The sequence below is a fragment of the Danaus plexippus genome, chromosome 11 (assembly GCF_018135715.1).
Source record: "Danaus plexippus chromosome 11, MEX_DaPlex, whole genome shotgun sequence".
Lineage (NCBI taxonomy): Eukaryota > Metazoa > Arthropoda > Insecta > Lepidoptera > Nymphalidae > Danaus > Danaus plexippus.
The window spans coordinates 521,375-540,423 of NC_083544.1; positions in this window are offsets into that span (position 1 = coordinate 521,375).

Genomic DNA, 19,049 nt, shown 5'->3' on the forward strand with positions numbered 1-19,049 from the left:
CATCCGACGGTACAAGGATTTAACACGAACTCACTTTACAGGAGAGATGTTTAACTGTTAAAGCCGTTCAACTTTACGTTTCTATCACATAACAGTTACGGTAGACTGAGGTTAGACACAAACAAATAGTTTTAATAAATGATGATAAATACGCCTTGTAATATATTGATAACAAAATAATCTCCCTCTCCAGTGAGACGAAATATATGTAAGTTTATTTCAGTCTAATCTACAATTCAAACTTTTATAATAATTACTAACATATTTTTTGTACAAGCAATGTGATGCCATTACTGAAATTCTTTTTTCTATAGTCATTGTATTAATTTGGATAATTCTATGAGTTGGTAGTTCAAAAGAAATTAATTCTTTATCTGTATATAGCTGCTTCCTGTGTCTTACACCAAACCCCGCCCTTGTTCAGGCCGTGCACTTATGCTGTGACAGGTGGAGACCCAATCAAGGGACAAATTGTAAGACCCTTCCCCGCTCTTCGCTTCTTTACATGTTTTGTTGCACGCAAACTCTGAACATTCATATTATGTTAGATGCGTTTTAAACAATGTATAGATAATAACTATGAACAGTAGGACGTTGACGAAAACATTTTCTCAAAAACAATCTTAATAAGTTTAGTATAACTCATAGTCTCTATGATACTGTGCATAGCATTTAATATTAACGAGAACCCAGCGACTTTAAGATGCTATAAAATTCGACTTCATTATATGTTTTTACAGACCTTTCACAGAAAAGTAATAATTTAAGGCTACTTGCACACTAAACCTGGGTTGTAAGGATTGAACTTTACCGCTCCTTACATTACCGAGTCAGGCAACAGCTGAAAATTGCTGAAAATAAAAAAACATTCAATAAAGATTCTTACTCACAAGTAACAGAGTCCTTATTTCCTTGTAAGTAATTTTTCAGAAGTTATATAGTAAGGCTAACACCACACATGCTATTCATATATATTGTTGTGCACTTAAAGCCTAACAGCCAAAGAACAGAAACGCGTTTGCCTTCTTTGTCTACTTTCAATGTAACAAATTGTATTTTTATTATTTTTCCTACGAAAATTTAATTTACGACGACGTCTAAACTTTTCAGCATAAACAAAGCGTGGCTGCAACAAAATTACCGAGACACTGAGAACAAGTTGTATTGTTTACTTGAAAGAGTATTTATTGATTATAAATATTAATTTGAAGAGATCAACCGCTCCATTGTCCTAGTTAATGTTTTGTTAGGATCCATCAAGACAAGACGTCATTTGGCGGCTGAATCGAATTTTATATTTACAATAAGAACGAATGGTTCGCAATCATTCGTTCACCTGTCTGTGACAATAACATTCAATAGCAATAGATCTTACAGAGGAATGTATCCACAATAAATAATACACCTTACAGTTATCATTGGAGGTCTCAGAATGTGTTGCATATATATATTATCTGTATTCCGTGGGGTAAATTGAATGAAAGTAATGCATCATTAGGCAGTTGTGAGTTTGACATTCAAGGCATCCCCGGGGAGAAGTATTTGGATTGATATTTAGTATGTCCCTCCCCTCGACGTTCTACAATATAGTCTAAGTTATTATGATATTTACGGAGTTTTTGACCAATTCATATACAAAAATATGCATAAAATATCAAAGTCTAGCTATCAGAGAGTTATTAATAGATTATTGTGATTATCAAATGTATTCAAATATGGAACATCAATATTAGGAAGGTGTGTTTGAAGTTTGACTGCACCGAGAGTGCGAGTGTCAAAGGCAGTTCAATTGAATGGTAGAGAGTGATTTACGAAGTCGATAAATTGTGAGCTATTTGACGCCTCTATCGTGTCACAGGTGCCTGTGACTGAGGATGCCCCGGACGGGTCCGGAAAGATACAAATTGTACGACTCCATAGAAAATTAAACGAAATGCCAATACAAAAGTTTTGCATAGTATATATATGTAGAGTTTAGACTAGTGATGTGCAACAAAACCAACAACTAGCTATTCTGCAATATAAATTAATCCTGAATTTTGTTTCTATCTAAATTTAATATCTTTTCTTACGAACATGAAGTAAAATAACCAACATAAAAATTGTGAGAGACTTATGATAATTTTCTTAAAATTAATATAGTGTTAAATCGTTGGTTCAATGTGGTTGGTTATATTTAACTGACATTAAAGTACGGGAGTTTTATAGCCTTACTGATGGTCAAGACAACCTTGACATATGAAAATGACAATAACCTTAATTAATCCTACCTTTTATATAAAATACATACAAACTAAATTGTGAAGATGTCTGAAGTTATTATTAATCGTTGAATATTTTATATTAATAATTTTCAACCCCACTCATACTTATCAAGCAGTAACATTTGGAACAGAATTATTCGCAAAATGTTGAACAATTACCAGTGAGCTTCCTAGTAATACTTCTCTCCAGCGGTGAGAGCAGTGCACCCAGTTTTTCACTCTAATGACCAGACACTCCAGTTCTCAAGTTAAACACTGCTGGAGAACGAGTTGAGTTCACACTTGAGAGCTCATCTTTACTACTGCACCTCCTTTCGCAACTGTACCACATTCTTGATAATTTATTTCTTATTTTAATAGTCTCAAAATCATTATTAAAGTATGAAATCTTTCAGATCTCAAATTAATATTCCTATACTATAGTAATATTGCGAGCGTAATCGTAGATTATCAGAGATTAGCGGAGTATTTTTACGAATATTACCAATATTTAGTTGCAAATAATATTCGACGAGTATCATTCCGATTGTGTTCCTTACGACATGACTGAGCTATATCTTTCGGCGATTACGGTAACTATACTTATTTATGACGGGTTATTATATCCGGGAGCTGGCTTTATAAGCCTAAAGCCAGCTTATGAGAAAAATCGATTCCGTTTCGTCGTATTTATTACAGTTACCATGACTTATGAAGAAAAAAAAAATACAAGTGAATTAAAGTCATTTTAAAATATCGTTATATTTTATATAGCGATATTCCTCTCCCAAAAATTAATATCTTTTAAGCATTTCTAAAGTATAAAGTTTATGTATTATTGACAATTGATTCTGTATACGGTTAAGAAACCCGACGAATTGCTTCACCTATTTAGGATTTATAATCAATGCTGCATGAAGGTGTTTCGTTAGCGGAACACCAGTACCTGGTCCAAGGACGTGGTCACCCCACAGTGCCCGCCTAACCCTACTCGTCGGCAGAATTAATTTCCTGCTCTATAACTCTAGTGTATAGCCCGCTCCGGCGACAGTTACCAGGCGCTTCGATTTATAGCGCCAGTGCGAGTGTCGTTCGCAGGTACCAAGATAGCTGAATTGGATGGAGGATATCTCTTCGCTGCAATTGTATCATATCGGTTTTTACATCAAAAACCCACATGGAATGTTGCGTTTAATGTTTTATATATATTTAGGTATATTTTCTTTGGCGCATTCAAGAATAATCCTTCATGTATATAATTAATATAAGGTATATAATAATTACATAGAAAATAGTTCGAGAGTCACATCAGAGTTAACATAACATGAAGAAGTCTGATTTGAGTTTAGTGTGCTGATATTTAAGGTATGATGATTTATGTTTGTTCTATATATAATGTGAGAGGTAGTGAGGGCGAACATAAAGGTTACTATGTTGAAACGAACAAAGCGTAAGTTTGTCTGTGAGAGCTGACAAAGGGCCGAGCGTCGTCTTTGAGGACGCGGAATGTTGATCAAGTAATTAGCAACTTAGTAAACCTGCGTTGTTTTGAAGGTTGTGTTTTGGATACGGCAGTTAATTATATTTATAAATAAACATATATATATACGGCTCAGTGTTATTTGAAGTGCATTCTCTTTTGTTTGTTCAAGAGTTATTTCCAAAGAGAGGACGCAAAACCTTAAAAAATGGTAAACGTTTTACAAATAATATTAAGGCAAATTTAGTTTTAAAATGTTTATGAATGTCGTCGAACATAATTTGCGTCCGCCGTCGATCGCCTCTTCTAACAATGCCACCAAAAGTCAAGTTTCAAAATTTTTAATTGGCGTCAAAGTTAGTACAATGTTCCTTCGAGTTTTATTATTTTTGAATACAATTTTTTCTCATTTACGTAATCCATCAATAACAAAATTAAAGAGGATATTTTAGACTTTTCAATGCGAGAATAAAAGATGATATAAATATAAAAACCACTATTTCCTTATTCTATTCATTCATAAACATATTACATACATTATAAAAATAATATAAAGAACTTGTCAACGATATAAATCGGTAGTTTTAGTAAAAGTTCGTATCGTCGCACTGCATACGGAGTGCCAGACTTTCCTTCACAAGTTTTTACATGTGATAACATCGATTGAGGTTTATGAATGAAAAACCGGAAGCGTTCTATCTCGTGTGACGTTGTAAACTTGTAGTAACAGCAGTGCTTTCTGCTGTGAAGATATTTGTTAGAAATTGCCTGGTCTAATAGCTTAAAAGGACTACATAATTTGTTATAAAATACGAGCCCAAACAAAGTATAAAGTTCTTGACAATCGACACTGTGACCTTTAGTGCTACGCGCCTTTCTTTGTTTTGTTGTTATGTCTACTAGTTTTTTCCTTTGATTCTTTCTTTTTTAATATAATCTCGTTATTTATTTGCTTGAAGGATTATCGCAACAGATGCCACCCTCTGACATACAAGTTCGAATAATACAAAGTAATATAAAAAGTTTAAAATCGTACAAAATGAAGTTTACTCAGCTACATTATTAAACATTATACTCACATAGCCGTATAATGATATAAGTATCACGATAAAACACATGGGAATGCCTCGTCCAAATTATAGTGAATCAGAAGACGGAGCGAGCTCACGCTCCGAGCAATTTGTTGGAGATTTCATTGAATGGTTCAACTTACTAACGACGTGTTAACACCCCACACGCTGGTTTGAGGTATGGAACCTACCTCACTAATATAAATTATTAAACTCTTCTATTTTCGTCAGTTTTATTAAAAAAAATAATTAAGCTACATACACACTGGAACACAGAATGGGGCAGGTAAGGGCATGCCCTCTCTACTCGTTTTATCATACCTAACTACATGTTATTTTTTTATGTTGATATTTCTCTGCAATTATTTGTAATATATATTATTGAGAATAAAAACATTACGCAAAGGTTAAATTAAAGAATAGATTTTTATAAAAGTGATGTTTAATTTCCGAACCTGACTGAATAAAATTTATTGTAGAATAAGAATAAATTTTCTCACACACCTCGTCTGCCCGTGATCACGGTTGCTGCAAAGTAACCGAAACGTCGGGATTATGTAGTTTTTAAATAATAAAAATCCGCGTAGTAAATCCGAATAATACTAGTTTTATTTAAATAAATTTTCTGTCATGATTTATAGGGGTGACATAAAGGGTTCTTGAATTCATTACCAGTTTGTTAATTTAGTAGAAAAATAATTTAATTTTTATTATACCATTGTCAGACAGAAGGTATTAGATAAATTAGTACAAGTTAAATTCACATGGTCTAAACAATGTCTGAAGTAATCTATTAATTCCTATATATATTATTGGGCAATGTATGTCATATAACATAACCGCTCATCGGTTACTCGGTTAATCGATTATAGCAGAGCCGATTCCAATTTGCTTTTCACGGCAAAAGACGTTATATTAATCAGCAGATGTATTGATTGATACCGATTTTCGACGATAAATTACGGAAATATCGCTTTAATAAAGATATTGTAATGTTCACGTATTTTACGTCACCGGACCTCGATTGATCTGCATTAAATTTTTGTGACATGATTATTACTTGTGTTATTTACTTTGATTGTTTTAGAGAAAGATGTGTACAAGACTTTCATATAAACTGCAGTAACACCCTATTTTTTTTTTAACAATGGCTTTGAGCACTGGAATCATGGGAAATTTTGCCAATGTGAACGTTTTTATTTAACGACTAATTATAATCTCGATTACTGTGTGTAGGAAACACGAAGGAGTGGAATCAAAGTTTATTTATGTATTATTTAAAAAACGAGAGATTCTGGTTATATTTTTACCAGCCCCTGGAGTAATAAGAAATATATTAAAAATAGTCCAAAAATAAATAATATGTTTAAGTAAACTAATATAAACAGTAAACTAATTTAACTTCGTAGTGACAGTACCGCCACGCTTCACAGACCGAAGTTTCGGAGCAAAGTTTAAACAATAGAAAAAAAAGTCTTAATAAATTCAGAACTTACAAGTAATGCGTCAAAAATAATATTTTTTCCATAAATATAAAGCATAGCTGTTTCCACGTGCGTGTATAACAAACTACGCGTGGGATCTGTAAACTTAACTACCTAATCTTGAACGACTAAGAATTATCTTGTAAGAATCTTTACAGTGGGAACCGCTAGTTAGTTATATAGGTATCATCATAAAGGAAAATTTACACGAGTGTAATTATAAACAGTAAGTACCCCGAGCATTAGAAGTTTAATATCTATTTTGTGAACCAGTAAGTAATATTATTTAGTTAATAAAGTTATTTCATAACATTGAACCTGTTCTTAGGTGTTTTATTTACACGGATGTTCGATATTATAAGACTAATTCTGTGACTTGGCTAGACATCAATATTTATATTAAAACCTTTCCTGAATATTTCTAGAACCAGGTGAGACTCAATACGATCGAAGATACTCACATACACACGCACAGATGTGTTATTGAGGCATAAACATCAATTAACACACACACAACTTGACAAATTTACAGTATTTGGAAAAAATGAAAAAAGGATAAACAAATGAAACAAAATGTCTCAGACGTACCGACGGATGTCCTTTGATGTGCTATAAATAAGATCCATAATTATTAGATAAATATCTATACAAATGTTATTATTGGGTGTAGGCAACGGAAAAATGGCCTTTATAACAAACATCATTGAAATCTACTGCCAACAAGTTCGGAGATCGGCCAGTACTAGTGTAGGAGCTTGCTGAAGGTCGTGTAGAGAGAAGGCTCAGGTGGCACACGCACAAGAATCACTTAGAGCTTATTGTAATCTACGAGACAAATAGCGTTCTGCCTCACCGACACTTGCTGCAGACCTTGCGAGGAAATACAGGAAACGAGCTTCCTCTTCAAGATACACATATATTCAATTTGTCATAAACGAAATGTTTATTTTAAAAAGCTGAAGAAAGACAAAGTACAAGTATAGGGTCAAAATTTATACGCTGAGATATTTTAAAAAAAAGTATTAAGTAATCTAAGAATGTTTTTCTTAGTTGTATCTTATTTACCTGAAAGTCGATTACAGATGTTTTAAATTTTATTCTGATATTGATATTTCTATTTCAGTTCATTATAATAATTGATAAAACTGTATTTATCTTAAAACCAACCAATTTTAATAAGTAAATGAAACATTTCTGTCCCCTCTGAATATTGTTACGTCTGTATGTTTTTTCTTAAGGCCTGTCCTAACGAGTAGCCGGGGAGCTGGTGTCTGAAGCCTCGTCCCACATCTTGTTTCAAATGCCAACTGTGTTTCAACTATGCTTTCATTTTTAATATAAACGGTTTAAAAAAAAGAATTAAAGTTATTTAATTGTTTTTATTCATTTAGAACGCACTGAAATAGCGTTCTAGCAATTACGTAGCTTACGTCAGACAAGTATCTTATGTCAGCCGAGTACAAATTTTTCATGAAAAACATCCTCAAACAGAATAAACATTCTTATTTTGTGATATATTAAACACATATTCTACTTAAAGTTTTTAAATACGACGATTTTTGTCTATAATCTAATTCTTAGTAATTTTGAAAACGCAAACTATAGAATAAGTAAATAATAAATCCTAAACAGTATCGGAAATTTAAAAAAGAAACTTTTTATGTTTAATGTACTTGCTGTTATTTAAATATAGTAGTCATTAGTCGCGGTAATAGAGTTAACGAGAAATAGAATAATATTTTACAAAAAAGAATAAAGTCGGAGGAAAATCCTGAAATCTAAATAATAAATTGTCCATTGTTAGTCGCTTACCCAAATATATTAACGAAGCGGTCGACCTCATGAATTCTCATGGGATAACTGATTATGCAGATTTTTTCCACCATTACTTTATTCTCTCGATCTCCGTGGACTTAAATAAAGTATAAATTAAATAAATGTGTTAAATCAAATGAAAATACGTTGATTGAATTATATTTAAGTTTAATTTAAGAACAAAAATCACGAAAATAATGTATATTGAATTATATTCTTATTGAATAAAAATGTAATTACACTTTCATGTTAATAGTAACAGTTTCATTCAAAAAAACTCTCTCAAGCTCCATCTAGCGTTATAATCTTGAACTTTTTCCGACAAGAACAAGCTATTCTCTAAACAAAATATCTCCATTAAATTGGTACTAAATGCTTAAGTAATCGGTAGATGGCACTAATAAGAAGCGAAATTTTATGTACATAATAATAATACGTAATATAAACTTTGAACATGAAAAAGAGATAAATTATGTTTTCAATATTAAGAAACAAGGGGAAGCTATTGCATTAAAAAAACAATAAGAGATTTTTATATACTTTTAATTGTATAACATACCTACTTATAACATTTTTGGGTGCGAAACTTATTGTCACAAGAGCTATGGATAAGTATTTGTGTCTAATACATTATTCAATAAGCATCGAAATTCTTAAATAACTGTAATGGAGAAGACGAAAGTGTTAAAAAATTGTTTTCTGAAAGAAATCGAGAAACCTACTTTTTTGCGAAGTATCTATTCGAAGTGACATTTTAGTGACACAATTTTATTTAAAAAATATACAATAACATCTAAGAACTCTTACGAATATCTTTAAAATATTTATTCACCGAAAAAGCGCAAAAAATTGGGTCAAACATAGTAAACTAGCAATAAATTATATCATAATTACGACAAGAGATCGGTCCCGGAACTAACGAGCCTCCATAAATATTATTTACAACTGTACCAATTTTCTCCGGGAATGTAGACTTGACCTTAATAAATCTTAACGCCGGACTCATGTCAAAATATTTAAAATTTCATTCATCTGTCACAACTAAACTCGATACGTCTATAAATTTATAAAACAAAAACATGGCCGTAATATTTTTTACATTTCTCAAATTATTTGTTGTTCCCGACTGCAATATGTAATATCCTTTTAATTTATTTATATTTATATTATTTTATACCACCCACCTATAATCAGTAGTCAGTTAGTTACTATAGGGTTGACTGATATTAAAACCAACAAGTAAGTTTAAAAAGTCCCTTGTTCGTGATGTGAATTCCATTCATCTAAAAGTGTTTAATGGCGTCAGAGCGCTGTCTGAGTTACACGTCAGTCATCAATGAGCGGAATGCGTAGTACAAATCAGTTTCCATTGTATTAAATAAAATCTCACCCCTAATTTATAAACATATACTCGCATAATATATATTGTAAGTACAATGCAAAATACAGCCTTTTTTCTATAGTATTTTAACCGTTTAAAATTAAGCCTGTAATATTTACCACCAACAATAGCTTCTACAAACATTGTAAGTATTAAAATAAATTAAGAGTTCGATTAAATTTATAACAAACAGAAATTGTTTAATCTAAATGTAATATTTTTATTTTTATTTCTCTACCCAGCCTTACACGAAACCTCACACCAAGACATACGAATTATAGTAATTCCATTTCTCAATAAACTAAATACATACATATCTCAGCATCACGACGAACGATACCTTCGTTCTGTATAATATTCGTCCAACGCAAACAAGCCCGTCCTATACTAGTGCGCGCACCTGTTTTTTCGCGGCAAACGGTTATTTTCATTTCGCACATATTTCAGTAATGTTTTTCACGTATTCCTCGCCGTCCGTCACGTAGGCGATTCAGTGACGTCGCATTAGTGAGAATGTAGACTCGCAGACTTGAATGAACGCGCGCCAAGCCACGCGTCTTTACGAGTATGTTTACTTACATTTGTAGATCAGTGTATTATGAGTATTTTATAGTGTAATAAATTATAAGCATTGAATTATGAAATAGGTTTATTTTTTATGTTTTCCGTATAACTTCACAGCTTTGTTCAGTGACATGTATAAAGCCCTTTACGCTGTATCCATCACGTGACGCCGTAGGTGGTCCTCGGTAAACTTTATGAGTTTGACGTAAAATAATCCATCAACAATAGGTTTTTATGTTCGCAACATGTTTTAACTATTCCAGGACGCAGGTAAACATTCAGACATTAAAGAAATTTCCACTCAACGTAACAGAATTATCCAGATTTAGGGCGAGCTGTATATTCTGTTCATTATTATTGAGACGTCATTTATCTGTCGCTAGAATATAACCTGACTGTTTATTTTTATGACAAACTTAGATTTGATTGAAATCTATTGTAGTCTTTTTCAAGTCGTGGTGGCCTGGAGGTTAAAGGCCCGCCTCTCATACGTGAGGGCGCGGGTTCGAAACCTGGCAAGTACAAATGTGATCTTTTCCTAGTCATATATACTTTCTAAGAGTATTTAGACACCACTGACGGACGGTGAAGGAAAACATTGTAAGGAAACCTGGTCTTATAATTTCAAATTATAAGATTGAAATCGCCAACCCGTCTTGAGCAAGCGTGGTGATTAATGCTCTAACCTTCTCCATGTGAGAAGAGGCCTTTGCTCAGCAGTGGGCTCCGATAGGCTGATAATAATGATGATGATGTAGTCTTCTTCACAAACAGACCAATAAGTACATTCATTGTGTTTGAACGTTATGAACAAGACAAATAATATTTACAAAAAAATAATTCAATTTCATTATTGACATACCATTTAATGAAACGCTAAGACTCAACGAGATCCGAGACATTCCTGAAACACGAATTCCTTTTCAACGTCTTGTCATTTCCATTAAAAGTAAGCGAGTTTGTGAGTGTCTAATTATTTCTTGTTTACACTTAATTGAATTTAAAAAGCGACTAAAAGACTTCCACGTTTTTTGAAATACTGGGAACAGAAAGGCACAATCACTTAGCCATAGACTTAAAGAAAGTAAAGGAAACTTTATGTTGGAATTCGTTCACCCACAACGAGTATTATATAAGGTAAATCATATCAAACAGTTGTCGAGCGGAATGATGTGTTTATTGAAGCTGAATATTAACTCCGACCACCCGTCCTTGCTCTCATGCCAAATTCCTAACACCTGAGTCTCTCACTTTATATAAATATATAGTTTTTTAAGTGGCATGGCTTGGCTTTTGTTACATGATATTGATTATACGGATATTAACGTGACGGTTACATCAAGTTATGATATGTCATGACAATTTAATAATGACATAAAAAATATTAGCATATCATATATGAATTGCATTCCCTATCATAGTGATCAGTTAATTGATTTTATAAATACTACAGAACTAGAAGAAATGTTTTGTTATTACACGTGGGTAAAATAACACACTTAGTAGACATTAACAATTAATTATGTTCTGTATGTGGTGAGTATTCTCTAAGTGTTAGACAGAATATATAATGTTAATAAGTAATGTATTTACAAATGCACCATATTGTCCCGTTTCGTTTTGTCCTTATAATATCAAATCAAACCTTTATTAAAATATAATGTTTCAGCAATCAAAAAGAAGCACAGAAGCAGAATATTTCATTTGTAGATTTTTTTGTGATAATGATTTGTCTTTCATCTAAGTGAGTCACTAATACCGTTCTTATCCGCGACAGTACTTTGACGTAAACAACATCGATATATGAGATTCTGAACGTTCGTTTGTCCGTATGTTATGATACGAACACCCTTGAAGCGACCGCAATTAAATTAAAATAAAAATATAATAAAAACAAAACGGCCGTTTCTTTGTCGACGATAAAACAGAAGAGGATTGAAGTGAGATGTCACATTTTTCTTTTTAAATTCAAAAAGAGACTAATTGAAGAAACTACACAAACAGCTTAATTATTGTTAGACATTATTTTGTTTGTGTTACGTAATATGATGAATAATATCCGTCGCTGCAATTAAATACTATTTTGGAGCTCTTACAGAGGATGAGGTAACTTCAAACAACACCTGGACTTCAGCATAGCTGCATCGCGAGATGCGTTGAGTCACAAGTCGTGAATAGACCGTCATTCTAACAAACCGTCAATCTGGGACAAGCGTTTAGAATAATAGTCATATGCACCTTATATTTAAAACAGTTCTCGCTGTTCAAGCATAATAAAACGAACAAAAAATAACTCTCATTTAAACTAATGCAATGTACTCAAATAAAATATAAAAGTATTAGGAATGAATAAGTCGAAAATAGTTATTCTTAATATTGTTATAACATTTTCACTCGCAGTTATAAGTTACACACGTTAAACGGTGTTTCTGTTTAGGATGGTACGGATAATTGAATCTCTCTCGTGCAATGTATTGTGAGTCATTGTTCTTAATTCGACGAAACTCAAAAATAAAATTACATATGGATTGATACACAGATATTCTGAGGGTCTTTGAATACAGACTAATAAAACTTATATCACGGCCGACAAAAACAGTCTGTGGTGTTTCTATCTGATATAAAACCTATGTCATGGAAACTTTTTGTGCATTATTATTTATCTGTAATTCCTTTTAAAGTTAAAAATAAACAACCTTCAAATGTTCTTATTGCTAAGCCATCGTTTTATCTATATCATTGCATTACATTTGATAATGCCTTATATAACTTAATCCTTTTGATAACAATACTGACGCGTAGCTAACGTTTAAAGGAAGTCTTAATCTAGATTCTAGATCGTAAAAAAATAAATTTTAAATGACCCGTCGGGACTCATGACTCGTTAGTTTAAGGGTTCAGTTAGGCTTATTAGATAAAGACAATAAGTACATTAAAAAATAAAATGACTAACAGCTTTTAGAAGTGACATTACTAGAAAAGGTATTAAAATTCGTACAGATATTATATAGGGTTTTCCATTAAGGGCGCTTGATCTTTAAAATGCAAAAAAAAATACGTGTAGGAAAGATATTTGCAAAATTTTTTTTTTATTTGGAAGGTCTATCGACCCCATTATGTATGAAATATGACATCATTCAAATGACCGCCACGGCTTCGGTTGGTGGCGCGCACACGAAAGGTCCAATTTTCGATGACTCTGGCGCACAAATCGGGCTGTATTTGATCGATGGCGTGGCGTATGTTGACTTTGAGGGCATCGGTGGTTTGCGGCTTGTTGGCATAGACCTGCGACTTAAGAAAACCCCACAAGAAAAAGTCCAGCGGGGTCAAATCGCACGATCTCGGTGGCCAGTTCACGTCGCCTCCGCGCGAGATGACCATGTCCAGAAATTGCTCGTGCAGAACTTCCATCGTAGCGTGTGCTGTGTGGCACGTAGCGCCGTCCTGTTGAAACCACATGTTGTCCAAATCCATATTCTCGATTTCAGGCCAAAAGAAGTTGGTTATCATCGACCGGTATCGCTCACCATTGACGGTGACGGCCACACCATTATCGTTTTCGAAAAAATACGGACCAATCACGCCTCCGGCCCAAAATCCGCACCAAACAGTCACTTTCTGCGGGTGCATTGCCACTTGGTGAACCTCGTGTGGATTGGTCTCGTCCCAAATACGGCAATTTTGCTTGTTGACATAGCCATTCATCCAAAAATGCGCCTCGTCGCTGAAGATGATTTTTTTGCCAAAATCGGCGTCAACTTCCAACTGCTCTAATGCCCAGTCAGCGAACACACGGCGCTGTCTATGGTCATTAACCTTGAGCTCTTGGGTCAGCTGGATCTTGTACGGGTGCAGGCTCAAGTCACAACGCAAAATTCGCCAAGTTGTCGTCTGCGAAAGGCCGAGTTCCTGTGCGCGACGCGGAATTGACTGCCGCGGGTTTTCGAGGACACTGTCGCGCACAGCGGCGATATTCTCGGCAGATCTCGCGTTACGTTGACGCACGGGAACCGGCTGATTGTTAACTGACCCGGTTGACTCGAATTTGTCCACCAATCGACGGATAGTCGACTCGGCAGGACGATCATCGCGACCGTAAAACGGGCGAAGTGCGCGGAACGTTGCTCGAACTGAAGACCCATTTTCATAAAACAATTTTATGATTTGCACGTGCTGCTCGACACTGTAACCTGCCATGGTGGTTTGGGAGGACGGAATGAATATAACACACTGCATTTGACAGCTGTCACTCAAACAACATGGCCGCAATCAGCTGTCAAAGTTCAAGCGTCCCTATTGGAAAACCCCATACAAGCCGATACTCGACTAAACCTCTGTCGTTTGACACACACATTAACAAAGTTTACTTATTAATATCAGCAAGAAAACGCGACCTTAATATGTTTTGTTTTTTATTAAGGCACATAGTATTTTAATTATATAAATGAGACTCCGATAATGTATTTAAAAAAACATCGAGTAGCTATGAAAGGAGGTGTTGCAACTGCACACCTCGGACAATTTATTTATACAGCTAGTAACAAAAGCTATTAGCTTTTCATTTTATTTATAAAAGTTAAAAAGACGTCGAACTTTTTTCATCCTCGCCTGTGTTTTTTTATACAAATCCATACTAGTTCTTTCAATTAATTATTTATCAGAAAATTATTTCATGACTAACGTCACAAATAAGCCACTAATTATGAACAATATCACAGTACTCATTGCCCGATACTGATCAGATAACCTGATGAGTAATAAAATGATATCAGTGCGTCTCCTTCATTGACAAAAAAATATTGCCGTAATATATTCAGCTCAAAACGTAAAGAGGTCACACTGGATTTGTGTTTAATTTAAATGTTTTACAACGTTTAATATGCATATATAAGTCAAATAACCAAGTTTCACCAAAAACTCGCTCGTGGAATTTCAATGATCAAAAGCATGCCTCAACTCAATACACATAACGCGCCATCAAAGAAACAAGTCGGTCAACTGCATAGTGATGCAGCGAACTCCTCGTTAATTATACGAGCTGGAGACGGACATTAGTCATTGTCTACCTACGCCGCCATTATAATTTTATACCTCACTAAGGATTCGTACAGGACAGATATCGGCAAATAAACCAGAACTAATTGTACACACGTTATAAATACATATTGTTATATATTTTTTTATATAATTCCTGTTGCCTCGTTATAGTCGATGTAAATTTTCGTGAGCATTTTGAATAGTTTCTTTATTTTATATTAAAAGTAACAAACGAGCAGACGGCCTACTTCAGGAAAGGAAGTCGCCGTTGCCCATGAACATCTGCAACAAAAGGGATGTTGCAGACGCGTTGCAGACCTTGACTGTGGAAGAGAGAGCGGTAAGGGTGAGAAAAGGAAAAAGGCAACCGGCTCTCTCACTCATCGGACTAACGGAGCCTTTAAAGACTACTTCACGCCGATCTTCTGTGAGAGGGTTGTACTTCCCCGGTTGAGCCACCCTATGTTTGAGCTGTAGCACCTTGACCAGAATTTAAAATCTGAGCACACTCTAGTGTTTTATTGAAGTGAAACTTCTTATGCTATTTCCAACAAGGTTGCGTTAAACATCTTACGCTGAGGGAGAGAGAAAAAAAGATACACAAATGTAGAAAGTAGGAGAGAGAAATAGAGTGAGTCGGTAGATTCCAAGCACATGCGCAGGGTATTCTTGCTATGCAGCGAAGTAAACAGTATGAGCGTCGTGAAATTAGCTGAAATACGGACTTGTTGTTCAGACATTTTTTTTTATAATATTCATTATTTTTTTAGTTGGATTTGATGTACACATAATGTTAAAGGACAGAATTTTTTTCTAATTGTGACGGATCTTAGATTATCTCAAAGTACGTCTCTTGTGAATATCAATTGATTGTCGGGTTTCTTCTTACTTTAGTTATCATAATCCCATAGTAAATGTAATAGATTTTTTACATTTCTCCACCCGAAAATGATAATTATTAAAGGGTATAAATTTTGAATTGTAAGCAATGTTAATAAGATTTGTCTCAAAGAAACAAAATGGGTTCATTAAATATCAATGTCTACCCCTGCCTACCTACCTACCTACCTACCTACCTACCTACCTGCCTGCCTGCCTAATATTTTCATTTCCACGGTACGAAGTTTCATTTCCTCCACGCACTGTTTTTTTAATAACACAATTTTATTAAAAATCCTCATACTAAACAAATGTGAAAACAATATTTACTTTGACTTTCCGAAATAAATTCCTCCTTTAGTTTACTTGTTTTATTATACATCGTTTGTTTTTGTCTTTGTCATTTAAACAATCAGTATGTTTAATCAGCGACAACGTTACCTTATCTATAGCTGGTTTTGCTGTCGGTAAATAAAAACTCAAGAAGATATCATCAAAAGTAATCAGAATAAAATTATCAGGACAATTGCTATCAGAGGTGCTATTATCTATAAATACAGACATCGCGCCAACTATAAACATGTTTATTACTGAAAACGTTAAAATCATGTTGGAACTGGACCGTGTTTTACGACTTCGATTTCGTAATTGACGTAAAAGAATGTGCCACCTTCTTATAAATACAATAAAAACTATTCCACAGTTCACTGACCCGGCAACTAAAAAAATATCCGCGACAATGTATTATGATGAAATAAACCAGGTGTTAAGTAGTTTTATTTTATTACTTAAACATGATTTTCTTCAACGAAACACAACGATTATATATACACGGATAAATAAGAAATAAGAAATATATCGTTTATTAATTACAGAAGACTACCTGTTTTAACATTTGATGCGTAAGTCGATGTGACCGCGCACTAGGTATTGCGACATAGAAACGTCACGAAGACATGCAGGGAAAGACATTATTAAAAAATAGCATTCTTGGCAAATATAAAGTATTTTATATTTAAATTGCATCGCGTTCCGACTTAATATAGATGATGTATCACGGGGTATTAATAACGTTGGCGCCGCAGAGAGTAAACAATACGCAGTTAATGACGAACAGATATAGAGGGAAAGCTATCTCACGAGAGCGGCTCTCGGCTTTATACCGGATTTAGAATGATATTACAGGTATTATTAATAAAAAAAAAAATACTATTGTTCTCATACAGTGATAAAGTTATTTCTGAACATCGCACTTCTGTAGATGTAGGTGTGGCGAACACAAAAATAAACCTCCGATGCTACGTAGAATTGTATCGAGATGGAAATCAACTAAAAATACCGCCACATATTACTCACAGCGGATTATTTTTATTACTTTAACAGACGATTAAGATAATTTTATTAGTTCTGTTCGTCTAATACAGTTTACGTCTTTATTCTTTTATAAAATGACGATTTGAAAGCTGTATTCTCGCTGTCGGGGATCGCGGTATATTTAGAAAGTGTAATTAACTAAACTTTATTGATAAAAAATATAAGGCGATCAGGACCTGTTCAGAAAAACCCCAAGAGGATGGTCCCTAATAATGAAAACCTAAAATAAACTTTCACCTGAGGTCTGCGACGAGATCACGTACTACCAATACCAGATACCTAATCCTAGATATTTAAATTACAAAAAATATGCGAAAAGAAAAACATGCGCTGACATTTATGACGCTGTAACCGTTTTGCGAATGTCGTGGGCACAATTACTGTTAGGAGATTGTCTCATTTAGTGTTGTCGTTTGTATTTAGACATCAACAAATTACATTTATTACTTGGGTTTATAAGCGCTGACTGTTTCCACGGTATCTGATGCTATTCAGCAATTGTATCTTGAATTAATCTTAAATTATGCGAGGTTTTAAAATTTGTCGCGCCTGAAGTAGGGAAGCAAATTAAATTAATAGTAACCAAAATGCAGATAATAATATATTTAACTATAGTTTGACAGTTAGAAACTTTGTTAATATTTAGTTGTAAATCTTATTCAGTTTGTTAGACATTTACGTTTGTCCTCAGCGGTAAATACCGAAATAAATTCTCTTCCAAACACGCTAACATGTCTTAATCAGATGTAAACATTGTGAGGACAAAAATATATAAAATAAAAGTAAATAACTCCGATCCAGTAGAGGGGAAACAGGGGCAAAGTTATGTACATGTTCACGACTGCATGCTTTTTGACATTATTGAAATATTCATACGGTTTCCTTTGATTCCCCGAAATGAGAAGACATTGGAGGCGTCCGATAAATCTCGTGACTTGTAAAAACATTAACACTCTCAATCGATCTTTATTTCCAATCGCTTCCATTCCGAGGACGTATTAGTTATAAGTTTCATACATGATGATGATGATTTAAAAAGTTTTATATGAAATAATTTATTGAACTACAATTAGTTATTTATATAATTAACAGTATTTTGATAAATATATATAAAGATTATTGAAATATTTTTATTTCACTTCAAATTTTGTTTCTATTCAGCAGAGACTAAGATAGTTATGGTTTTTTTAAATTAATGTCAAAATTGCGATTTTAATGCTTTGATTACACGAAGTAAAGAAAAAATATTTCTTTCTATTTTTCAATTTAATCTTTTAATAATATTTTTGATCAGATATCGTCACAATATCTTCCTCCGCGGTTGTATGTGATGATAATGTGCAAAAACATTTAATAAACATACTATTATAATAACAGAGGTCACAAGTCAATGTCAATTCTAAATATGTTTTATAAGTCAAAAATCTAATTTATACAATATATTTTCTTGGTTATTCTTAAAAACAAATTTAAAAAATATGCTTAAAGATGTTAACTGAATCCCTTCGTCGAGATAGTTTTAAGAGAAGGAATTCTACCAGACATTCTTGAGATTTCTGAACTACATATCTTGCATGACGTCGCTTGCACAACCGCGCGGCAAAATCTTTCGGACAACCTACCGCGGATTCCGACCCACTTTATATGTAGGACCCTTCTACAAACAGACGACGACACATCCTTAGGCATATAATGAATGTATAAGGTGAAATTGATTTA